The following is a 27,711-nucleotide window of genomic DNA, read 5'->3' as shown; positions in this document are numbered from 1 at the left end:
TTTCCTGCCCTACCAGTACTGTGTACATTTTCAATAAGAAAAAAGTGTTTGATTGACCTCTAGAATTTGCTAATCTATTAGAGCAGCAGAAAAATGTAATTTATGTCTGAGACAAAGATTGCTAAGACCTTTACCACAGAGATCACTGCTTTCTGCTGCCTAATGTCCAGGGTCTGAAAGTTTGTGCTTTAAATGTTTTATTTAGTTTATTATTTGCTTAATGTGTAATTTAACCAAAAAAATTTCAAAACTGTACTCTAGCACTGTAAGGAATACCTAACAAATGTTAAAATATATCATGTTCATTGACTGGAAGAATTAACACTGCTAAGATGATTACCTTCCACAAGTTGATATATGGTTCCACCCTCGTAAGAATATCATAAGGCTTTTTTGAAATTGACAAGTCTAAACTAAAATTAATATGGAAGTTCAAAGGGCCTAGAATAGGCAAAACAATCTTGAAAACAAAATGACTACATAATTTCAATGCTTACTATAAGCTATAGAAATTGACTATATAGTATTAATGTGAGGATATACAAAAATAACAGAAGAAAATAGAGGGCTTGATAGTCAAATATATAGATAGCCAAGTGATTTTTGACAAAAGTACCAAGTTAACTCAGTAAGAAAAGGGTACCTTTTTCAACAAATGACGCTGGAACAACTGGATATTCCCATGGTGGGGAGGAACTTTGCTTTCTAACTCATAAAACTCCTAGAAACAAATGTAGGAAATAACTTCATTATTGTGCGTTAGACAAAGTTTTTATAGATAGCACAAAAATAGTAACATAAAAGTATAAAAATATTCAAAATATTGTATTTTATATAAATTAATTCTGCTCTTCTAAAGCAGTAGTTGGTCAAATTTTTCTGTGAAGAGAGAGTAAATATTAAAGCCGTTGTGAGCCACACGGTCTTTGTCACAACTACTTAACTCTGCTTTTATAGTGTGAAAGCAACCATAGGCAATACATAAACTAATGGGCGAGACTGTGTTCCAATAAAACTTTATTAACAAAAACAGGTAGCAAGCTGGATTTAACCCATAGGCTATATAGTTTGTTGACCTCTGTTCTAGAGACACCTTCACAAAAATGAGAAGGCAAGGCTCTCAATGGAAGAAATGATTACCTTTATGTTTTTGATAAAAGATTGATAGCCAGAATATAAAAAGCTCTCCTACAATTCAATAATAAAAAGACAGAAGCCTGATAAAAATAGGAAGAAAGACTTGGACACCAAAGAAAATATAAAAATTTCCAATAAATGCATGAAAAGTTGATCAAATTCATAGCCATCAGAAAAACGGATATTAAACCGTCTAGAGTTAAAATGTCACACCAATCAGAATGGCTAAATTTAAAAAGGCTGACAACATCAAATGTGGATGAGGTTGTGGAGTAACTGGAACTTTCATACATTTCTGTTGAGAGTAGGAAATGGTGCCATTTGGAAAACTCTTTAGCACTGGAATACCTAGAATTCCCCTTCTAGGTATTTACCAAAAGAATGAAAACATATGACTATAACATACTTTCATAAAATGTTCATAATAGACCCAAGATGGAAATAGCCCAAATATCCCTTAGCAGGTGAATAGATGAACAAATTATAGGTACACCATTACAACATTCTTGATAACATGAATGAATCTTAAAAACAGTAGACTGAGTTACAGAGGCAAAAGGGAAAAGAGCATATACTTTTTAATCCCATTTATATTTTGAAACAGGCAAAACTAAGGTGTGCTTATACAAATCAAATCACATTTGCCTTAGGAGTTCATTGCCAAAGGAGCATAAGCAGACTTAGGTGTAGAAATACTCTATCTTTTATTGGGGGTGGTAACTTCATATGTGTTAATTTGTCAAAATCTACAACTGTCCATTTAAAATCTGTGGATTTATTATAAGTAAATTAGGCCTTAATTTTTTTAAAAATTGGTTTTGTTATGGTGAAGATACCATATAACATTTTTTTAAAGGGTAAGTTAAATGCCACAGTTATTAAGGAGCCAGGAACAATCCTGAACTTCTCTGAGCCAAGGAATATTATGACAAGTCTTGGAAATGATATTAAGGAAGAGCAGGACTGGCCTTTGTCAAAACTCTAAAGGGATTAACATTAATCTTCTGGTTACTCTGTCTTCCTCCTATTTAGCCCCTATCACGTATTTTCTTTTTCTGTAATCTAGTGTTTTGTCTTTTATCTTGCCTTAGTCCTACCAAAATCTATTTAAAGGGAAGTGTCTGATCAATTGTTTTACCTTCCTGTCAGATTAATCTCACCTCAGAAACATGTAGCCTTCACCCATCCCTCATCTTGCAGTGAAAACAGACTCCTGTTAAAGTATCTTTGTAGGGATTTAAAACCTAGATGGATTGGGATATACTTTGAGGAATAGAAGACTATATCTTTCTAGGTGGTTGATTATGATGAGTAAGAGAATCAGGCCCTCTTTAATTCTTAGATGAATTTTACAAAAATACCCAGGGCTTTAGAGATCATCTATTGGCCAGGCTAATAAGAAATGAGTTGTTGAAATAAGCATTACAGTCCTTGAGGACAAAAACAGACCTTTGTGCTTAACCTTAATGAATTTCAGTCTAATCGCATAACACAATCTCATAGAAAAGTGCACGCATTTAGAAAAAAAAAAGATAAATTCTGATCTATATATTATTTTTATACCAATACAATTATAATTAGTAGAATGAAAATAGATTAGTTTAATATTCTCTTTAGCATAAAATATTCTGTGTATGTTTTTAAAACTTGGGTGATAATCTTGGCAAAAACGAATTGAAATATTGTGTCCTGAGCTCCTCTCAACACTTCTGTATTCCTCAATACCAGAACTCTCTTTTGGTTTAGAATTTTGCTTCTAAACAGTCCTGAATTCATTAAAAAAAAAAAACCCTTTACTTAAGAAAAGAATAGGTGTATCTATATTGGCTTTGCTTCACTAACTAATTGAAATTTAGGCTCAAGAGAACAATACTTTGGGAATTGAACTCAAGATTTAGCTTATTTCCATTGAGAATTGTACCTTGTAATTCTAGAAAAAGCATATTAACCAGGCAGAGTATAGCTATGGTTTACTTTTGTTCAGAAGAGTAGGTAACGCGCTTTATTATGATAATTATAAAATTAATAGGCAGCTGGAACTAGCTTTCTTTTACTAAGGGGATAGAAAAACTACTCTTATTAAAAATGTTGTCTACTGTGTGTTTATGAAATACAATTTTGGTGATCATAAAATACCAGAATGCATTCTAAATGTACTTTGTCAATGGTGTTTATTTAAATTGGTTGACTTATAACTGGAAGTCCCAGTCATTCCTTGATAATCTTAGGAATCTAGACATAAGGAAACTATTTTAAATAATTTTGGAGAATCCAAATTGTTTCAATATTTATTTATAAATAATTCAATTAAAAAAAGTGTATAGAAGTTTAGAAACCATCCAGGGGGATAAAAAAGAAAATTGATCTTAGTTTTAGTGTGACATCTTGTATTTTATTTTTTACATTTCATTCATATGAATTTCAATATAGGCTGAAACAGATGCAACATCTAGTAAGACTTAAAGAAAACTATATTTTAAAAAGTCACAGAAAAATGGGCTATATTCAAGATCTTGTTGCCAAGTGACATATGATTTACTGCTAGTACCTTAAATTCTTTTGACTGCCAGATTATGCACCAAACCACCAAAACAGCATCTGTCTTGGAATAATCACCCATTATAAGAAGAATATAAAATATACATTCTCTAATTTCACTTAACGGACAGAAAGTAGTTAACAGAAACTGGCAAGTATCAAAATCTTTAGTGGAAACAGAACGTATGTTCAAAAGATTTGTAATAAAAAAAGAATCAAATGTAATTAAACATTTGATTCTTTGAGTTAAAGTCATTTGATCAGAGAGAATTATTTGTAACTGAAGGTATCAATCTTCAAATTCTAGAAGAGAAAAGAACCTAAGAGCTCATCAATTCCAAACCATTAACTTTGCAGTGTTTTAGACAAAATATCATTAATTTGGTTATACATGTTCAGGTCTGTCATTTTGAGGATGATTTAAATTATTAACTCTAAGTTGATTTCATACCACTGCTCAGTAAGGTGTCTAGCCAAGATGACCTAAGGTATGCTATTCAACCTTAGTATTATTGAAATAAAAATAATAAGGTAAATTATGCATGCAAATTGATTATAAATAAAGGGATTCATTTTCCTCTTGAAATGCACATATCATAACATTATTTAATATCAATTAGTGTCAAACATCTGTCATTCTCATCATATCTTTATTCAGATGTGTTAAAGCAAAATATATTGGAACTATATATGCTGTCACTTTTCCTATAAATCCATGTTTATTACAAAATTTTGATTTGGTCACAGGGCTAGCAATAGGGAAAGAAGTTATAGGCAGTGGTGTGTGTGTGTGTGTGTGTGTGTGTGTGTGTGTGTGTGTGTGTGTGTGTGTGTGTGTGTGTGTGTGTGTGTGTGTGTGTGTGTGTGTAGGTGATTAGCTAATCTACAAAGTGAAATTCACCTGAGCATCCACATATAGGAAGTTAGGGAACATCTGCTTTGAGAGCCTAAACTACCTTTCTTCTGAGTGTAAAGAATCAAAGAAAAATTGTGAAATAACCCAGTTTTGTCCTGGGAGCATTATTCTTTGCAACTGTTTCACTAATCTTTTGTTTGTTTTTTTTTGTTTTATATCAAGACTTCCTTGATGAAGGAAGCAGTATGTTACTTTACATTTTGACACAGCCTTCTTATATTAACTCCTGAATCCTCTCAGATAATATACGTGGAGCTCCTAGCATTAATGTTTACCTTTTTTTTCCTTTTTTCTATTTTTATCTCAAGATCTCAAATGTTACATAGCTAATCTGGTTATTGAGTCTCTGCTTATCATAATATCCTTTTCATTTTGTTATATGATAAAAATATGAATAATAGCATAGTTTTTGCTATTCCAATGGATTTTACCTATTCATTATCTCTTTTTTTCTCTCAGTAAACCTGGAAGATAGGTTGTATAATCCTTATATCTCCATTTGAGACATATTAAAATTATAGATCTCTCTGTCAACTCACACTTGTATTCATATTGAGAAGTCTCTTATGATCTTATGATGGAAGAGGATATAACCTAAGGGGAGTTCATGGATGATGTGGCTTGGTGTACAGGTGTGAACAAAAAAAATGTATTGCTACTTCACTAACGTTCAGTCAGAGGCGGCTTAGAAAGTTAATGCTGAGGTGAAGTCCTCCCACTGTGCTGAGCCTTATTTCGGTGTCACACCTACTTATTAACTTTTGCTAAATAGAAGTAGCTTAAAATAAGTATGCATGTGAAATAAGAGGAGTAGTAAATGGCTTGGCTAGCTGGATGGGGCCTTGAAGGAGAATGATAGCATGGGGAAGGATGAAGAGGTGTATGGATGGCCATATGGGAGTGGGTACAAAGCATAATGATCTTCAATTCACATGTTAACATACCAAAGAGCATCCAACATGGAAGCAGCCCTAAAAAGCTATGTAGTTCCAATAACTCATTCAGTTGATGTCAACCTACCTCTTTCTTCAGCTCTCTGGGAACAGGCTCATGAATAGAATAGCCATGGTCATCGGAGGTAGAGTCTAAACATGTGATAAACTGCTTAGCCTTCCATTCTCCAAACTGAATTTAGCTGCAGCTTTTGGCAAATGTCAGATCTTACAGAAACAGAAATCAATACTGAGCCCCTAGTCAAACATCATTTTTTGAAGAGGCTAATCAGCCATGTAGTGATTCATTGATTATAACAGATACATGACACCCTGGAAATGCAGTAATTCTTACTGACTTGGATAAACATGACACAGGTACGGATTAGTTTTTCCTACTAAAAGTGTCATGGGCAGAACCACTGTCTAAGATCTTATAAAATATTTGATTCAGCCAGATGTCACACCACGTAATATCATCTTTGACCAAAGAAGCCACTTCATGGTGAAACAGAAATGGTGGCTGGCACGTAGTCATGAGTACAGTAGTCATATCACATTCAACAGCTGCCAGAAGCTACTGGTGTAATGGGCTAAGGCAGGATTTCTAAACCCCTGCATGATTGACATTTGGGGCCAAATAATTCTTTTCTTGTGTGGTGGTTTTCCAGCACCTTACAGTGTATTTATCAGCATTGCTGGGTTGCTGGACTCTACCCACTAGATTCCAGTGGTACCACCACCCAGCTGTGAAAAACAAAAATATTTCCAGACACTGTTAAATGTCTCTATGGGGCGGGGTGGGGGTGTGGGACAGCAGACAAAGTCACCTCCAGTGTAGAACCACTGAGCTAATGGAGGAAACTTTTGAAAGGATATCTGAGTTGCCAGGTTGGACTAATTCTGTGACAATAGATGCTATCATCCAGGATGTGCTATCTATCTATCTATCTATCCATCTATCTTAAATTAATGATTATTACATGGTGTTATGTCCTTAATAGGTAGAATATTAGAATATATGGATCCAGGAACCTAGGGTATAAATAGGGGTGGACCTTACTTATGATCATCTTGGTTAATCCACTTGGTTAATTTGCAACTCTAGACTTTGGGTTTACTCTAGTTCCCAGAGTAAAGATACTTCTACTAGAGGGTATAATAAAAAACCCATTAAACTTTAAACTAGAGCTGTCCCTGGTAACCTTGGGTTCCTTGTGGCCAAGAGGTGAGCAGGCAAGAACAGAGTCACCAAAGTGAAAGGGATAATTAACTCTGATCATTAGAAGGAGTTAGGACTGATGTCACCAAGTAGTAACAGAAAAGAATGTGTTTTGTCCCCATTGATCTATTTGCCTATCTCTTGGTAATCTTTAGCCCAATTTTGATAGTAAAAAGACAAATGTAGTAGTAGGGTATGGTGACCAGGGTTCTCAGACACCTGAGGGATGACAGTCTAGCTCACGGCACACAGGAAACCACCTAGACTAGCAGAGTTGTTAAACCAGAGTAAGAGGAGTCAAGTATGAGTCAAAGAGGAAGAAAATGCTGAATATCCACTGTGGCTCTGAAAACAGCTGTAGCGGCAGGCCTACAATTTATTCCCCTCATCTTCCTCTTATAAAATTCTCAGTTACAGAGATTAATGAGAATCTTGAACTAGCTGTTCCCAGATCTTATGAACCTACAGTATGAAGCAAGTGGATATGAGTCACACATGGGCTGGACTGTGGCGGCTGATGTGGTGCATCACTCAGATTTCCCCTTCAGGAATGGGACGCTCACACTCTGGCGGGGGGCGGGGGGGTTGGGCTTCCAATGACTCACAGCTGAGACCCTTCCAGGGACTTGCAGTTAGCCGAAGGGAGCTACTTCTCCCTAGATTTCACTCCCTCCAGGGGCAAACCACACCCAAAACTCGATCAGTGTGGGGAGATAAAGACCTGTCCCCCTTGCCTCAATTTGGGACAAATATTAAGAGCTGTCCCAACTCTAGAACTTCTCATAAAATTGATTGTGACTTTTCTTCCAAATGCACTGGAGTTCAACTTCCTCCACCCAAGTCTCCTTCTCTTACTTCCTTGCAGAAGTTTTCCCCAAGAGCACTCTCCAATTAACTCCCTGCATAGAATCTCTTCTCCAAGTCTTTTTCATGGGAAACCCAACTTAAGATAGGGACAGACATCAAGCTATGTTTCTCAAGTTGCACTGAATAGTGTAATAGAAAAAGGGACAAACAGCTCATGCAGCTCAATAGCAAAAAAACAAACAACCCAGTCAAAAACTGGGTGGAAGATCTAAATAGACATTTCTCCAAAGAAGACATACAGATGGCTAAAAAGCACATGAAAAGATTCTCAACATCACTAATTATTAAAGAAATGTAAATCAAAACTACAATGAGGTATCACCTCACACTGGTCAGAATGGCCATCAGCAAAAAGTCTACTAACAATAAATGCTGGAGAGGGTGTGGAGAAAAGGGAAACCTCCTACACTGTTGGTGGGAACGTAAATTGTTACAGCCACTATGGAGAACAGTACAGAGGTTGCTTAAAAAACTAAAAGTACAGTTACCATATGATCCAGCAATCCCACTCCTGGGCATATATACAGAGAAAACCGTAATTCAAAAAGATACATGCACCCCAATGTTCATTGCAGAACTATTTACAATAGCCAGGACATAGAAGCAATCTAAATGTCCATTGACAGAGGAATGGATAAAGAAGATGTGGTACATATATACAATGGAATATTACTCAGCCATAAGAAAGAATGAAATAATGCCATTTGCAGTGACATACTCATACTGAGTGAAGTAAGTCAGACAGAGAAAGACAAATACCATACGATATCACTTATATGTGGAATCTAAAAAAAGGGTGCAAATAAACTTATTTACAAAACAGAAATAGAATCACAGATGTAGAAAACTTATGGTTAACAGTGGGGAAAGGGGGTGAGGAGGGATAAATTGGGAGATTAGGATGGACATACACACACTACTATATATAAAATAGATAGCTAATAAGGACCTACTGTAAAGCACAGGGAACTCTACTCAATACTCTGTAATGGCCTATATGGGAAAAGAATCTAAAAAAGAGTGGATATATGTATATGTATAACTGATTCACTTTGCTGTACACCTGAAACCAACACAACATTGTAAATCAACTATACTCCAATAAAAAAATTATTTTTAATTTAAAAGGGATAAATTTTATATAAAAAAATTTGGAATTGGTCTCTATGGTACAAATGAAGTAAATGTATTAAAGTTACAGAGAAAAGTCTCTCTAGAAAAAATAGAAAAAAAATTCATTACTTTGTAATTTGACAAAAAATAGTATATAAATCATCAAAGTTTAAAGGTAAAGTGTTGATTAAAATAATTCTCCTCTGAGGGCTTCCCTGGTGGCGCAGTGGTTGAGAGTCTACCTGCCGATGCAGGGGACATGGGTTCGTGCCCTGGTTCGGGAAGATCCCACGTGCCGCAGGGCAGCTGGGCCTGTGAGCCATGGCCACTGAGCCTGTGCATCCAGAGCCTGTGCTCCACAATGGGAGAGGCCACAACAGTGAGAGGCCCACGTACCGCAAAAATTAAAAATAAATAATAATAATAATAATAATAATAATTCTCTTCTGAGAAATGCAAATCAAAACTACAACTACCTCACACTGGTCAGGATGGCCATCACTAAAACATCTACAAATGATAACTGCTAGAGAGGGTGTGGAGAAAAGGGAACCTTCCTACACTGTTGGTAGGAATGTAAACTGGTGCAGCCACTATGGTAAACAGCATGGAAGTTCCTTAAAAAACTAAAAATAGAGTTACTGTATGATCCTGCAATCCCACTCCTGGGCTTATTTCTGGAAAAGATGAAAACTCTAATTCAAAAAGATACATGCACCCCAATGTTCATAGCAGCACTATTTACAAGAGCCAAGACATGGAAGTATGTCCATCAACAAATGAATGGATAAAGAAGATAGATAGATAGATAGATCACAATGGAATATTACTCAGCCATAAAAAATGAATGAAATAATGCCATTTGCAGCAACATGGAAGGACCTAGAGAATACCATACTAACTGAAGTACATCAGACAGAGAAAGACAAGTATCATATGACATCTTATATGTGGAATCTAAAATATGATACAATGAACTTATTTACAAAACAGAATCAGACTCACAGAAATAGAAAACAAATTCATGGTTACCAAAGGGGAAAAGGGGGCGAGGGATAAATTAGGAGTTTGGGATTAGCAGATACAACTTGTGTATATAAAAAAGATAAACAACAAGGACCTACTGTATAGCACATGAAACTATATTCAATGTCTTATAATAAACTATAATGGAAAAGAATCTGAGACAGAATATATATATATACATATATATAATATATATATGTACATATATAACTGAATCACTTTGCTGTATACCAGAAACTAGCACAACATTGTAAATCAACTATATTTCAATAAGAGAAAAAAGAGAGAAAATAATTCTCCTCTGAAATCTAACAGAAATGAGGTAGAAATTGTGAATTATTAATTGGCATTAAAATTTTATTCCTTGCATCATGCCTAGTGGGTACTAACTCCATTTCTCCTTTATGTTGTGTCCCTGGGAAAAGGGGAATTAAACTAAAATATGCCCAAGGAAAAGTAAGGATAAACAGTTATGAATCCTGACTGTATCAATAACTGAGTTTCTTCTTTGGATATTTACTTATAATTTTGGTTACATTAAATATGTATTTACCTTTCTGGGGTATTTGAAAATATCCATAGTGACTAGTAATAAATCACATTATTTTCAGAAAAAAATCAGCATCTTTTTTACAATGAGGAAAAAGTCTATTATTCAAATTTTAAGTTGAATTTTGAAGTGCATTTCTCTTCTCCAAATCTCTAGAGTTTAAAATATTTAATGCTTTGAAAATTAATTTTGAAACCTGTGGATAATCTTAGACTCAGTGGTCTTACATCAATCTTAAGCATGGGTGACTCAGCTCTTTGATGTTAGTACAGTGCAAGAATTTTCAGGTATTGTTAATGTGGCTCAGAATTCTTTGAATAAATATAGATTCCTAGCAGACAATTGACCTAAGTGACTTTGGGAGGTCCCTATAACTTAAATAAATAAAGAAAAACTATAGTTCCACACATAAATAATATGTGGATGCAGTTTTATGCCACAATAGAATTTCCCAAGTTAATCTCAATAATTATTTATTAGGTCTAAATGATTACCCCAATATCTTAGCTAATTTTTGAAAAAAAAATTAAATACATTTATGGTAAAAAAAAAAAAAAGGAAATTTAAATACGATTGAACACACATACACATTAAAGGAAGTAATTGAGCATAGCAGATCTCAGCCCATTATCTGAAGTTGGCAAGGATATTTCATTTCATACATCATTTAGAGACTAATTTGCCACAATGATTCTATAAATATAATAGTTCTTAAGATGTCAGCAGAATGAGAAGGGGGAAAAAAAGTTTGTTTTCAACAAATGTCTATGCCAAGATGTGCATAGCTGGTGAACTCTCCAGTCCTGTCAGGGGTATATTCACATTTGATTGAGCTAATATGCCTGACTTTTTATGAGGTCAAAAATGAGATAAAATAAACAACAAAAATGACATTTCAAAACAGTGACTTAATTTTCATTTGTTTTCAAGGATCCATAATATTTAACAGCACATAAATTAGATGCTGGAATGTAATGGATCATTCCCTGTCAATATTTAATTCATAATTACGTTTCCTTTGGGGTCAATTTAGAGATAAGGTAAATGAGAGAAAATGGGCCCAAGTGTCCGAGAAAGATAAGTCAATGTCAAACCCTGGCTACAAACATGAACAAGCAAATTACATAAAGAGGTATAAAAAAGAAATAATTTATGAAGTTCATTAATTGCTTCACACAATATTGGACAAAGTACCTACCGGCCCATCTTTTTCCAAATGTGTCAACATTATATCATTAAAGAAGATGTCAATCAAGAACTTTTGCAATCAACCAGGACATCCAGGACCCTAGTAAGATATAAAATAAATAAATAAATAAATATCCAAGACTTTGTCTTAAAATGTTTACAATTTAAAATGGGGGGGGGGACCCTGGGAAGATGGCGGAAGAGTAAGACGCGGAGATCACCTTCCTCCCCACAGATACATCAGAAATTCATCTACACGTGGAACAACTCCTACAGAACACCTACTGAACGCTGACAGAAGACCTCAGACCCCCCAAAAGGCAAGAAACTCCCCACATACCTGGGTAGGGCAAAAGGAAAAAGAATAAACAGAGATAAAAGGATATGGACGGGACCTGCACCAGTGGGAGGGAGCCGTGAAGGAGGAAAGGTTTCCACACACTACAAGCCCCTTCGCGGGCGGAGACTGCAGGTGGCGAAGGGCGAAAGCTTCGGAGTAGCAGAGGAGAGCACAGCAACAGGGGTGTGGAGGGCAAAGCGGAGAGATTCCCGCACAGAGGATCGGTGCCCTCAGGCACACACCAGCCCGAGAGGCTTGTCTGCTCTGCCGCCGGGGTGGGCGGGGCTGGGAGCTGAGGCTCGGGTATCGGCTTTCAGTCGGAGCGCAGGGAGAGGACTGGGGCTGGCGGCAGGAAGAGAGCCTGAAGGGGTTAGTGCTAGCCCGGAGGGAGTCCGGGGAAAGGGTCTGGAGCTGCCGAAGAGGCAAGAGACTTTTTCTTCCCTTTTGTTTTCTGGTGCGCGCGGAGAGGGCATTAAGAGGGCTGCTTGGGGAAGTGCCGGAGACGGGCGCGAGCCGTGGCTAAAGGCGCGGACCCCGGAGACGGGCGTGGGACGCTGGGGCTGCTGCTGCCGCCGCCACGGGGCCTGTGTGCGAGAGCGGGACACTCTCCGCCCCGCCACTGCCGGGGTCCCGGGACCCGGGGACGGCTTTCCCGGGAAAGCGCACGGAGCGCCTCGGTCTGGTGCAACGTCACGCCGGCCTCTGCCGCCGCAGGCCCACCCCACACTGCGCGCCCCTCCCTCCCCTCTGCCTGAGTGAGCCAGAGCCCCCGAATCAGCGGCTCCTTTAAACCCGTCCTGTCTGAGAGAAGAACGGACGCCCTCCGGCGACCTACGTGCAGAGGCGGGGCCAGGTCCAAGGCTGAGACCCGGGAGCTGTGAGAGCAGAGAAGAGACAGGGAAATCTCTCTGTGCAGCCTCGGAGGCAGCGGATTAAAGCTCCACGGTCCACTTGATGTGCCCTGCGTCTGTGGAGTGCATGAATGGACAGCGAATCATCCCAAATTGAGGAAGTGGACTTTGAGAACAAGATTTCAGACTTTCCCCCCTTTTCCTCTTTTTACAACGAATTATCCCAAATTAAGGAGGTGGACTTGGAGAGCAAGATTTTTGATTTTCCCCCCTGCTCTCTTTTTGTGAATGTGTATGTGTATTCTTCTGTGTAAGATTCTCTCTGTATAGCTTTGCTTCCACCTTATGTCCCAGGGTTCTATCTGTCCGTTTTTTTCAATAATTACTTTTTAATTTTAATAACGCTACTATATTTAATACTTTATTCTATTTTACTTTACCTGCTCTTTCTTTTTTTCCTACCTTCCCTTCCTCCCTCCCTCCCTCTGCCCCTCCTTTCCTTCTCTCTTTCTTTCCTTCCTCCCTCCCTTCTTCCCTTCACTCTTTCTTTTCTTTCCTTCTTCCCTCCCTCCCTCCCTCCTGTCTCTCTTTCCTTCCTCCCTCCCTCCCACCCCTCTTCCTTTCACTTCCTTTTTCTTTCCTTCCTCCCTCCCTCCCCCCCGTCTTTCTTTCTTTCTTTCCTTCCTCCCTCCCTCCCTCCCTTCTTCCATTCACTCTTCCTTTTTCTTTCATTCCTCCCTCTCTCCCTCCTTTCTTTCTTTCTTTCTTTCCATCCTTCCTCCCTCCCTCCCTCCTTTCTCTCTTCCTTCCTTCCTTCCTTTCTTTCCTTCTTCCTTTCTTTCTCGCTCTCTTTCTTTCTTCTACTAATTCTTTCTTTCTACTTTTTCTCCCTTTTATTCTGAGCCGGGTAGATGAAAGGCTCTTGGTGCTACAGCCAGGAGTCAGTGCTGTGCCTCTGAAGTGGGAGAGCCAACTTCAGGACACGGGTCCACAAGAGACCTCCCAGCTCCACATAATATCAAGCAGCGAAAATCTCCCAGAGATCTCCATCTCAACACCAGCACCCAGCTTCAGTCAACGACCAGCAAACTACAGTGCTGGTCACCCTATGCCAAGCAACTAGCAAGGCAGGAACACAACCCCACCCATTAACAGAGAGGCTGCCTAAAAACATAATAAGGCCACAGGCACCCCAAAACACACCACCAGACGTGGACCTGTCCACCAGAAAGACAAGATCGAGCCTCAACCACCAGAACACAGGCACTAGTCCCACCCACCAGGAAGCCTACACAACCTACTGAAACAACCATAGCCACTGGGAACAGACACCAAAAACAACAGGAACTACGAACCTGCAGCCTGCAAAAAGGAGACCCCAAACACAGTAACATAAGCAAAATGAGAAGACAGAAAAACACACAGCAGGTGAAGGAGCAAGATAAAAACCTACCAGACCTAACAAATGAAGAGGTAATAGGCAGTCTACCTGAAAAAGAATTCAGAATAATGATAGTAAAGCTGATCCAAGATTCTATTTCCAAGATCCAAAATCTTGGAAATAGAATAGACAAAATGCAAGAAACAGTTAACAAGGACCTAGAAGAACTAAAGATGAATCAAGCATTGATTAAAAACACAATAAATGAAATGAAAAATACTCTAAATGGGATCAATAGCAGAATAACTGAGGCGGAAGAACGGATAAGTGACGTGGAAGATAAAATAGTGGAAATAACTGCTGCAGAGCAAAATAAAGAAAAAAGAATGAAAAGAATAGAGGACAGTCTCAGAGACCTCTGGGACAACATTAAATGCACCAACATTCGAATTATAGGGGTTCCAGAAGAAGAAGAGAAAAAGAAAGGGACTGAGAAAATATTTGAAGAGATTATAGTTGAAAACTTCCCTAATATGGGAAAGGAAATAGTTAATCAAGTCCAGGAGGCACAGAGAGTCCCATACAGAATAAATCCAAGGAGAAATATGCCAAGACACATATTAATCAAACTGTCAAAAATTAAACACAAAGAAATCATATTAAAAGCAGCAAGGCAAAAACAAGAAATAACACACAAGGGAATCCCCATCAGGTTAACAGCTGATCTCTCAGCAGAAACTCTACAAGCCAGAAGGGAGTGGCAGGACATAATTAAAGTGATGAAGGAGAGAAACCTGCAACCAAGATTACTCTACCCAGCAAGGATCTCATTCAGATTTGATGGAGAAATTAAAACGTTTACAGACAAGCAAAAGCTGAGAGAGTTCAGCACCACCAAACCAGCTTTACAACAAATGCTAAAGGAACTTCTGTAGGCAAGAAATACAACAGAAGGAATATACCTACAATAACGAACCCAAAGCAATTAAGGAAGTGGGAATAGGAACATACATATCAATAATTACCTTAAATGTAAATGGACTAAACGCTCCCACCAAAAGACACAGAGTGGCTGAATGGATACAAAAACAAGACCCATATATATGCTGTCTACAAGAGACCCACTTCAGACCTAGAGACACATACAGATTGAAAGTAAGGGGATGGAAAAAGATATTCCATGCAAAGGGAAATCAAAAGAAAGCTGGAGTAGCAATTCTAATATCAGACAAAATAGACTTTAAAATAAAGACTATTAGAAGAGACAAAGAAGGACACTACATAATGATAAAGGGATCGATCCAAGAAGAAGATATAACAATTGTAAATATTTATGCACCCAACATAGGAGCACCTCAATACATAAGGCAAATACTAACAGCCATAAAAGGGGAAATCAACAGTAACACAATCATAGTAGGGGACTTTAACACCCCACTTTCACCAATGGACAGATCATCCAAAATGAAAATAAATAAGGAAACACAAGCTTTAAATGATACATTAAATAAGATGGACTTAATTGATATTTATAGGACAGTCCATCCAAAAACAACAGAATACACATTTTTCTCAAGTGCTCATGGAACATTCTCCAGGATAGATCATATCTTGGGTCACAAATCAAGCCTTGGTAAATTTAAGAAAATTGAAATTGTATCAAGTATCTTTTCCGACCACAATGCTATGAGACTAGACATCAATTACAGGAAAAGATCTGTAAAAAATACAAACACATGGAGGCTAAACAATACACTACTCAATAACGAAGTGATCACTGAAGAAATCAAAGAGGAAATTAAAAAATACCTAGACACAAATGACAATGGAGACACGACGACCCAAAACCTACGGGACGCAGCAAAAGCAGTTCTAAGGGGTAAGTTTATAGCAATACAATCCCACCTTAAGAAACAGGAAACATCTCGAGCAAACAACCTGACCCTGCACCTAAAGCAATTAGAGAAAGAAGAACGAAAAACCCCCAAAGCTAGCAGAAGGAAAGAAATCATAAAGATCAGATCAGAAATAAATGAAAAATAAATGAAGGAAACGATAGCAAAGATCAATAAAACTAAAAGCTGGTTCTTTGAGAAGATAAACAAAATAGACAAACCATTAGCCAGACTCATCAAGAAAAAAAGGGAGAAGACTGAAATCAATAGAATTAGAAATGAAAAAGGAGAAGTAAAAACTGACACTGCAGAAATACAAAAGATCATGAGAGGGCTTCCCTGGTGGCGCAGTGGTTGAGATTCCGCCTGCCGATGCAGGGGACCCGGGTTCGTGCCCCGGTCCGGGAGGATCCCGCATGCTGCGGAGCGGCTGGGCCCGTGAGCCATGGCCGCTGAGCCTGCGCGTCCGGGGCCTGTGCTCCGCAACGGGAGAGGCCACAACAGTGAGAGGCCTGTGTACCGCAAAAAAAAATAAAAATAAAAAAAGATCATGAGAGATTACTACAAGCAACTCTATGCCAATAAAATGGACAACCTGGAAGAAATGGACAAATTCTTAGAAATGCACAACCTGCCAAGACTGAATCAGGAAGAAATAGAAAATATGAATAGACCAATCACAAGCACTGAAACTGTCATAAAAAATCTTCCAACAAACAAAAGCCCAGGACCAGATGGCTTCACAGGCGAATTCTATCAAACATTTAGAGAAGAGCTAACACCCATCCTTCTCAAACTCTTCCAAACAATTTCAGAGGAAGGAACACTCCCAAACTCATTCTATGAGGCCACTATCACCTTGATACCAAACCAGGCAAGGATGTCACAAAGAAAGAAAACTACAGGCCAATATCACTGATGAACATAGATGCAAAAATCCTCAACAAAATACTAGCAAACAGAATCCAACAGCACATTAAAAGGATCATACACCATGATCAAGTGGGGTTTATTCCAGGAATGCAAGGATTCTTCAATATACACAAATCAATCAATGTGATACACCATATTAACAAGATGAAGGAGAAAAACCATATGATCATCTCAATAGATACAGAGAAAGCTTTCGACAAAATTCAACACCCATTTATGATAAAAACCCTGCAGAAAGTAGGCATAGAGGGAACTTTCCTCAACATAATAAAGGCCATATATGACAAACCCACAGCCAACATTGTCCTCAATGGGGAAAAACTGAAAGCATTTCCACTAAGATCAGGAACAAGACAAGGCTGCCCACTCTCACCAATCGTATTCAACTTAGTTTTGGAAGTTTTAGCCACAGCAATCAGAGAAGAAAAGGAAATAAAAGGAATCCAAATTGGAAAAGAAGAAGTAAAGCTGTCACTGTTTGCAGATGACATGATACTATACATAGAGAATCCTAAAGATGCTACCAGAAAACTACTAGAGCTAATCAATGAATTTGGTAAAGTAGCAGGATACAAAATTAATGCACAGAAATCTCTGGCATTCCTGTACACTAATGATGAAAAATCTGAAAATGAAATCAAGAAAACACTCCCATTTACCATTGCAACAAAAAGAATAAAATATCTAGGAATAAACCTATCTAAGGAGACAAAAGACCTGTATGCAGAAAATTGTAAGACACTGATGAAAGAGATTAAAGATGATACAAACAGATGGAGAGATATACCATGCTCCTGGATTGGAAGAATCAATATCGTGAAAATGACTCTACTACCCAAAGCAATCTACAGATTCAATGCAATCCCTATCAAACTACCACTGGCATTTTTCACAGAACTAGAACAAAAAATTTCAAAATTTGTTTGGAAAAACAAAAGACCCCGAATAGCCAAAGCAATCTTGAGAACGAAAAACGGAGCTGGAGGAATCAGGCTCCCTGACTTCAGACTATACTACAAAGCTACAGTAACCAAGACAGTGTGGTACTGGCACAAAAACAGAAAGATAGATCAATGGAACAGGATAGAAAGCCCAGAGATAAACCCACGCACATATGGTCACCTTATCTTTGATAAAGGAGGCGGCCTCTTCAATAAGTGGTGCTGGGAAAACTGGACAGGGACATGTAAAAGTATGAGATTAGATCATTCCCTAACACCATACACAAAAATAAGCTCAAAATGGATTAAAGACCTAAATGTAAGGCCAGAAACTATCAAACTCTTAGAGGAAAACATAGGCAGAACACTCTATGACATAAATCACAGCAAGATCCTATTTGACCCACCTCCTAGAGAAATGGAAATAAAAACAAAAATAAACAAATGGGACCTAATGAAACTTCAAAGCTTTTGCACAGCAAAGGAAACCATAAACAAGACCAAAAGACAACCCTCAGAATGGGAGAAAATATTTGCAAATGAAGCAACTGACAAAGGATTAATCTCCAAAATTTATAAGCAGCTCATGCAGCTCAATAGCAAAAAAACAAACAACCCAATCCAAAAATGGGCAGAAGACTTAAATAGGCAGTTCTCCAAAGAAGATATACAGACTGCCAACAAACACATGAAAGAATGCTCAACATCATTAATCATTAGAGAAATGCAAATCAAAACTACAATGAGATATCATCTCACACCAGTCAGAATGGCCATCATCAAGAAATCTAGAAACAATAAATGCTGGAGAGGGTGTGGAGAAAAGGGAACACTCTTGCACTGCTGGTGGGAATGTGAATTGGTACAGCCACTATGGAGAACAGTATGGAGGTTCCTTAAAAAACTAAAAATAGAACTACCATATGATCCAGCAATCCCACTACTGGGCATATACCCTGAGAAAACCATAATTCAAAAAGAGACATGGACCAAAATGTTCATAACAGCTCTATTCACAATAGCCCAGAGCTGGAAACAACCTAAGTGTCCATCATCTGATGAATGGATAAAGAAGATGTGGCACATATATACAATGGAATATTACTCAGCCATAAAAAGAAACGAAACTGAGCTATTTGTAATGAGGTGGATAGACCTAGAGTCTGTCATACAGAGTGAAGTAAGTCAGAAAGAGAAAGACAAATACCGTATGCTAACACATATATATGGAAGTTAAAAAAAATTTCATGAAGAACCTAGGGGTAAAACAGGAATAAAGACACAGACCTACTTGAGAATGGACTTGAGGATATGGGGAGGGGGAAGGGTAAGCTGTGACAAAAGAAAAGAGAGGCATGGACATATATGGACATATATACACTACCAAACGTAAGGTAGATAGATAGTGGGAAGCAGCCGCAGAGCACCGATCAGCTCGGTGCTTTGTGACCGCCTCGAGGGGTGGGATGGGGAGGGTGGGAGGGAGGGAGATGCATGAGGGAAGGGATGTGGGAACAGATGTATATGTATGACTGATTCACTTTGTTATAAAGCAGAAACTAATAAAAAAAATAAAAATAAAATAGGAAACATATCATAAGCATTTACATTCAAAAATTTATAGAAAAAGAAAGGTAGATACTGTAAATAGATAGATACATCTGTCCATATATACATGGATAGAGGGATTAAGAGGTAGATAGATATGGATATTACTGAGTATGTAGCTTTTTATCAGACAATTTTCCAAACAATATAAAATTTTAACTCATTGAATCCTCAACAAATCCTGTGTTATCATTAGTATTTAAAAAATGAAGAAGTTGAGATTTTAAAAAGTTAATACATTTGATGAAATTCCAATAGTTAAGAAGTGATGGATAAAGTAATCCTACATCTGCCTGCCTGGCTTCAAAGCAAGTACTCAACCATGATGCTTGCTACTTTCCTCTCTATAAATAGGATATTACATTTAGCATTAAAATGCTGTAATTATTTAAAAGAAGCCTTAAATTGTTTCTTGGAGATTATTACTGTGCACTCAGATTCTGAGTAGGCCAGGGGAGTAGTGTAGGACTCTGCTTTTTTTTTTTTAATAAATTTTTATTATTTAGTTATTTATGGCTGCATTGGGTCTTCATTGCTGAGTGCGGACTTTCTCTAGTTGCGGCGAGCAGGGGCTATGCTTCCCTGCAGTGTGTGGTCTTCTCATTGCGGTGGCTTCTCTTGTTGTGGAGCACGGGCTCTAGGTGCGTGGGCTTCAGTAGTTGTGGCACATGGGCTTAGTTGCTCCACGGCCTGTGGGATCCTCCTGCACCAGGGTTCGAACCCGTGTCCCCTGCATTGGCAGGCGGATTGTTAACCACTGCACCACCAGGGAAGTCCCTCTGCATTGTTTTATAAACACACCAGGCAATTTTGTTACAAGTGGTGCATCATCCACAATATGAAAGCACTTACAGAACTCACCTTGTAGCTATAATTCAATGCAAAGGTAAAATATGTGTCATTAAGGGAAAATACATAGACACCAGAGGGGATTACTTCTAGTTTTGTTTGTAGCGCAAGCAGCCACAATCTAAGAGAAGAGAATTTTAAATGAGCAATTTAAATGATGTAATCCACAAAAACAACAGCTATCTTCCCATGAATTTTCTCACTGACATCATTCACAATGTAGCTATTCGGTTTTACCTTCTCTTCATAATGTCAGCAGCTAATATTTTTAAATTTTGAATTCTGAAATAGTTGTAGATTTACATACAATCATAAGAAATAATACAGAGAAATTCCATTTACCATTTGAGACATTTCCCTCCATTTTAAAATCTTGCATAACTGTAGTAAAAGGTCATAACTATAAATTTCCTATCAATATAACCCACTGATCTTATTCAGATTTCATATTTTATAGATATCCATTTATCTGTTTGTATTTAGTTCTACAAAATTTTGTCTCATGCATAGATTTTTTGTGTGTGTGACCACCATCAGAGCCACAGAATATTTTCATCTCAAGGATCCCACAATGAAACCTTTCTAAGGCCACAGCTACAACCTTCCTTCTCCCTTCCATAATCCCTGCAACCACTAATCTTCATCTCTATAATTTTTTCTGTTTCATAATGCTATATAGATGGAATCACAGCATATATAACCTTTTGAGACTGGCTTTTTTCACTCAATGTATTGATAATTCCCCTGAATTCAGCATCATCCCCGTTGTTGCTTATATCAGTGGTTGCTTCCTTTTTATTGCTGAGTAGTACACCATAGTATGAACGTACCACATTTTGTTTAACTATTTACCTGTTGAAGGATATTTGGGTTGTTTCCAGTTTGGGGCTCAAATCAAAAGCCAAGACTCATTCTTGATACTTTTTTATTTCATCAGTTCCTACATCCAATTACTAAGAAATTTTTATTAATACTACTTGCAAATATATCTCAAATCTATCCACCTTTATGGGATACATTGTCTAAGTCATTATTGTCTCTTTCCTGCCATGCAGCCACAAGTCCTTTAATTGGCAACTTTGTCTCCTTATAAGCCACAGTGATTACAGGTAGTCTTTTTACTAGCCCCAGAGGTCTCTCTCTCATCTGTTACCAACTGCACCCTCACCCTTTGTCAATAAGATTTAGCCGCATTCGTCTTCTTTTCTTTCTTAAGCTTATTTTTTCGGGGTCATTGCAAGCGCCAGTCCTCTGCCTGAAGCATCTCTTAGCCTTACTTATGCTTGGCCAACTCAAATGTCACCTCCTCAGGCAGATCTTTCTTAACCCCCATATCTAATGTTGAACACACCCATCTCACTTGTATGCTGATGGGAGCTTGCTTCAATTTCTTTTCAGGATGTGTCACCACTGAAATAACCCAATGTGTTAATTGCGAATCACTCACATAAGAATATTAGCCACTTGCTAGCTTAAAATGTCTCTCTCTTACTCACTGCTGTATTTCCAGAACTTGAATGGTATGACATCTGGAATATAGTACTTACTAAATGTTTGTTTAATAAATACATGCATTAATCTATCTGTTTATCACCTACCTATCAAATGTTCTTTAAAATATGAACTTAAGTTAATCTGGCAATTTGTTCTCCTGTGACCAAATTCATACATTGTGTGCCTTAAACCCAGAATTCTTCATTTTTCCTTAAATATCATATGCCCTTCCCCATTTTCTTTCCTCCTCATAGAATATTTAATTTCCCCAGTCCACACTCCTTCTTTATTTGAGAAATTCTTACAGTAGTTTAGGAGGAATCAGGAAAAATATTCCCTGATCTTACAACAAGGTTGTAAATGCTAACCAGAAAGAAGGGACTTCTGGCTAACAATCAGTATTTCAGCTGTTTTCCTGCTTGAGAGTCAAAAGTACATAGTTATACTACAACATACACATGTTCATCAGCCCGAGATTTTTTTTGTCATCTTGTGACATGTCTTTCAAATTCACGTTTGAAGAAGTTACAAATGTCAGGATTCGGTGGAGGCAGGGGTGAAGGCACGTGAAGAGAGTCTCCAAACTCTGAAGTTCTTATTCACAATTCATTGCTTGTAAACTTATTCCTCAACTTGGCATGCATTTCTGTTACCTTTCTTCCTTTTATTTCACCACCAATGTGCAGGTCAGCTGTCCCACCATGTTTTTGAATAGGGACCATTATCCATGAAGTAAGGACTTTAATATAGAAAAAATTATTCTTTGTTAATGTTAACTATCACTAGCAGAATGAAATATTTAAAACAATGCATAAGGAGGCCAAAAAAACGAGTATTAAAAAAATCCCTAGGTGCATAAATATATTTCTGAGAGCAGGGCAGCTTAGGTCAGCAGCCTGCTTTACTTAGAGGAAGCCTTTGACAGTCTTCATGCTTTGGTTGCTCAATAGTATTCCATCAGGAGTAAACTGAGTTTCTGGTAACACATTTGCTCTAAAGCAGCATAAAAACTAATGACTGTGTCCAGCTATGTACACTGCCGGCAGCTACAGTATGCCAGGAAAATTGCTTAAATTTGGATTTCTGATACTCTTGCTCAATCAAAGGCTGTTTTGAATATTGGCAGACCAGACAATAAACTCATTGTGCATTTTCTGGATAGATATAGACTCTGAAACTGGCTTATCTCCCTTCAGAACTCTGATTATTTCAGCAATGATCGTGTCCTTTCAATGTTCCACCCTGGCATCCCATTACAGAGCACAAAGACTTTCAAACTATGGAATGAAAAATGTTGGGGAAAGGCCAACTTGAGGACAGTGTTTTGGGATTAAAGTCTTCTTATATACTTGTCAGAGTCCTAGTTTTAAATAAAAACAGTAACTCTTCGGGGAAAAAGAAAAGACTTGGATGCTAGTAGGTGATAAATGTGTAGATCTGTTTCACCTCACGTCCTGTAAGGGTGGGTTTATTCATGGGTTTATTCTTTAATACTTCCCTTGTAGTTTCTCTTATTACTTCCTCTATTCTACCTTTTTTTTTTTTTTTTTTTTTTTTTTTTGCGGTACGCGGGCCTCTCACTGTTGTGGCCTCTCTCGTTGCGGAGCACAGGCTCCGGACGCGCAGGCTCGGCGGCCATGGCTCACGGGCTCAGTCACTCCGCGGCATGTGGGATCTTCCCGGAGCGGGGCACGAACCCGTGTCCCCTGCATCGGCAGGCGGACTGTCAACCACTGCGCCACCAGGGAAGCCCTCTACCTCCTTTTTTATGCGATGTCTTTCTTCAGTAACATTTATTGGGTATGCATTTACATTTATGGTACACTAAAATAAAGGAGAGAGAAAGACTTTACCAGATAAAGAAAAACTGAGGCAGTTTGTCTGCACTAGTCCTGCCTTACAAGAATTACCAAGGGGAATTCTTCAAGTTGAAATGCATAGATGTTAAACAGCAACATGAGAATATGTGAAAGTACAAATCTCACTGGTAAAGTAAATATACAAACACAGAATATTGTAATATTGTAATGATGGCATGTAAATCACTTTTAATCCTAGTATAAAAGTTAAAAGACAAAAGTATTAAGAATAATTGTAACCACAAAAATGTTTTAGTGTATGCACAACATAAAAAGAAGTAAAGGCTGACATCAATAACACAGTGTAGGGGGTGGAAATAAAAGTGTAGAACTTTTGTATTGAAGTTAAGTTGTTATCAGCTTAAAATAGATTGTTGGAGCTATGAGAGATTGGATGCAAGCCTCAGGGTAACCACAAGAGAAAGATCTATAGCAGATACACAAAAGATAAAGAGAAAAGAATCCAAGTACATCACCACAAAAATGATTAAACCACAAAGAAAGACGTCAAGAGAAAAGGAACAAGAGAAGCACAAAACAGACAGAAAACAGTTAACAAAGTGGCCGTAATATGTCCTTACTTATCAATAATTACTTTAAGTGTAAATGGATTAAACTCACCAATCAAAAGACGCAGAGTGACTGAATATATTAAAAAAAACAAACAAAAAAAGATGCAAGCCCAAACTACATGCTGTCTACAATACACTCGCTTTAGATTTAAAGAGATCCGGAATTAAAAGTGAAGTTATGATTTTTGCTTTAAAGAAACATATTTGAAGAATTCAAAAACATTCTAAATGTTTCAAAAGAATTCTCAGTTCCAGTTTTATCACACTGCCTCTGTATTTTTCTTCTATTCTTAATATCCTATAAAAATTATTTCTTCCTCTAGGTTTGAAATATAGAACCACACATATGACTCCCAAACCTACATGGGCAAAGTCATATCCTCAAAATTTCTCTTCATTTGGTTGACCTCAGATCATCCAGTGTCTACACTCATCAGTTATCAAGTCCTCCACCTCAAACACAGACAGGCATTTTATTACTGGTCATTTTCCATTATGCCAACCTAAACAATGCTTCATTCCCTTAGTACTAACATAATCATCTCCCATATACATTTTGATGATCATTTCTTTTGATGGTTTTCCTTTGCTTTCATTTTCAGAAGTTTCACAATAAGAAGCAGAAACATTTTCTCAGATAAAATTATATGAGCGCATAGATAAAGTAAAAACAAGTAGAGCTCAGAGCCACATTCATAGAAGTTCCATTCCTTGAAGAAAACAATTTAGTTAGAAACTCAGCAACTTACAACTAGAGTCCTTAATAGCTAGCTTCTTATTCACATTTTCTTATTTATTTCATCTTTAGACATTAGAAAAATAACAAAATTTCAGAGACGTCATAGAGTGAATTTTGTGGCTCACCAGGGCCCAAAGGACTCATTAAAATTCACAGATTCAAAACTCACTCTATCAATGCATCAAGAGTTTGCTTTGAGAATGATGCTCATCAAACCAAGATGATGGAAACCACTGTGTTTATTATACATGGGCTTTTACAGATTCATAAAAGCCAGGTATGAGCTAGATCACTCTCTGCCTCTTATTGATCTTCTTAACTCTGGCTGAACCACCAAATTTAAAGCCTGTTATTGTTGAAAATTTATTTTTTTCCTTTCATATTATTTCACTGACTTCTGCATGCTTTTCTGCTTTCTGAAACATGTGAGTATTGCCTTTATTCCACCTATTTTAGTCTAATAAGTCCAACTCATTTACCATAACCAAAGATACTTCAACATTTTGAAGACTTGGAGCCTCTACTGAAGACATGGTCTCTGTGGGTGTGGGTGTGGGTGTGAGTGTGCATGCAGGTGCACACTTGTTGGGTTGAAGAGTGTCCAAGGTCATAATGAAGACACATGGACTTCCGAGACTTCTTCAGCTGGTCTTACCTCCCCCATCTTACAATCTTATATTTTCTCTTGGTCCCTTAATTTGGTCAACATCTGGGCTCCCTCACGTTCTAGCCTAAGACCCAAGTTGTTATCAAGGTATTTTCCTACAAAGCTTCTCTTACTTCTCAAAAGAATTTTGGTAAAGGTGAAAGCTTCTAAACAAAAAATAATTGGGGGGAAAAAAGAGAATTTGATAGTCTTAAGAGATGTATTGTTGCACCAGATCAATCTTATCAGTACCTTTCCACCTGGTGACTAGAGCACACGTATCTACTACATAGTGTTTCTCTCTCTTGGTCAGTTTTCCTGAAAAACAGACATATTTAGTTCCTGATTTTGTACAATGTGCACATATCTCAGAACATGCATCCACTTCTTTTCATCTTGACACATTCTTTCTCCAAAAACACTAAGATGTGTTCCAGTCCTGAGGATACACTCCTTTCATCTTGATATTTTTCATGTCTCTTCACTTACAGAATCACAGAAATTGTTTTGTCATAGATGACTTGCAGAAATAGCAACACTCCTCCCTTATATATTATTATTCATTTAAATACCAGTAGGATGTTTATTTTCAACCTCTGGAGCAAATTTGAGTAATTCTTTCTATGCTGACTATACAATAGGTTCTTTAGGCCTAATGTTAATCTTTGTACCCCAGGGAAAGCCCTAGTAGCAGCTCTTGATGGCTTTTTATATCAAATCACAGGCTTTTTATAACAAATCCACAATTATTAATATGCAGGATATATTTCAGAAAATATTTTCTGAAGAGAATATAGTGAGCAAATACCTGATGTTATTTAGAGTTGGAAAAATACCACCGTCATGTAAACAAATGGCTACTTCACATATGTAGGGGTGTATTGTGTATGCATGTATTTATCCTACACCTTACTTTCCCTGAAGTGAATCCATGTATACCATGGAAAAATAAATTTTTCTTACTTGTTTACCTTTAGCTCTGGGAAGAAAGGTAACAAAGGTCTATATTATGGAATCATTTGGCCAGTTTTAGACCACTGAAACATTCCACCAGGAAAATAGTAGTAGTCCAATTTTCATTTTCTAATCTTTCTTTGGATCTCTGCTTGGCACTTGAAACTTTCTTTTAAAATGGATGTAAGGGCTGTAAAGGTTAAGAGGAGACAGAAAACCTAATGCTTTAAAGTTCACTTATCATTTATCCAACATAAATTCTCTGGGAGGAGAGTTCACTGAAAGCTTATCAGTCCTTCCTATTGTTTGATATCTTGACACCCAATTAATTGGGGCTTCAAGAGTTTAGCTCAACTTCAAAAAGAAGAAAAATAAAACTCCCTTTTTCTCCCAGACCTTTCTGCCCTATAAAGGTCTATTTTATAACATCATATTTATGCATTTTTAAACTCTCAATTTTATTCGTTTTGTGGAAATTACACATCGTAATGAATTACACATCTTACCCAATAATACAGTAGCCTTAAGATAAAAGCAAAGTATTTGGAAGAGAGTCCACTCTGGGTAACCCAGCTGGTGTGAGTAAGTTCAATTACTAAAATCTCCAGTGCTGTGAGCCTCAAGGCCAGATTAATGTCTGTGAGAAATGAATATTTCCTGGAGGTTCACTGGCTTGAAATAATCCAAGCCCTCAAAGCTATTAAGAATGGGCACTCTCAGGTGGAACAATGGATCAAGGGGCCACGGTTTCAGTTTTTAATGTTCAATACAATTAATTTTGGAGCCATACACTTGTCGGTTAAAACTACTGGATAAAGTATATTCAGATGTAATGTTTATGTTTACATGTTTTATTTTCTTTGGATTTTCCCATGTTTCCTGTGTCTGAGCGCCAGATTTATGTTTTCTTTCTCATATTTCTCCAATAAAGTCCGCTGGCCCCAAATGTGGACATATCCTTTTGAGTAGTTTTGTAGTCATCTTTTCAGGGAAGATACCTGGAACATGACGCATATCAATAAATATTGATATTTATGGATATTTCTTATTTCCAGTTTTTAGTAGTTTTTTAAAAAAAAAAACTGGAATTTTTCTTGTGCCAGGAAATGACAGCCAGTAGACTTGGGTCTCAGTGCTGGTTCCATGAAGTTACTGCTCCC

The sequence above is a fragment of the Hyperoodon ampullatus genome (genome assembly GCF_949752795.1).
Source record: "Hyperoodon ampullatus genome assembly, chromosome: 9".
NCBI classification, from domain to species: Eukaryota; Metazoa; Chordata; class Mammalia; order Artiodactyla; family Ziphiidae; genus Hyperoodon; species Hyperoodon ampullatus.
This window is presented reverse-complemented; position numbering follows the sequence as displayed.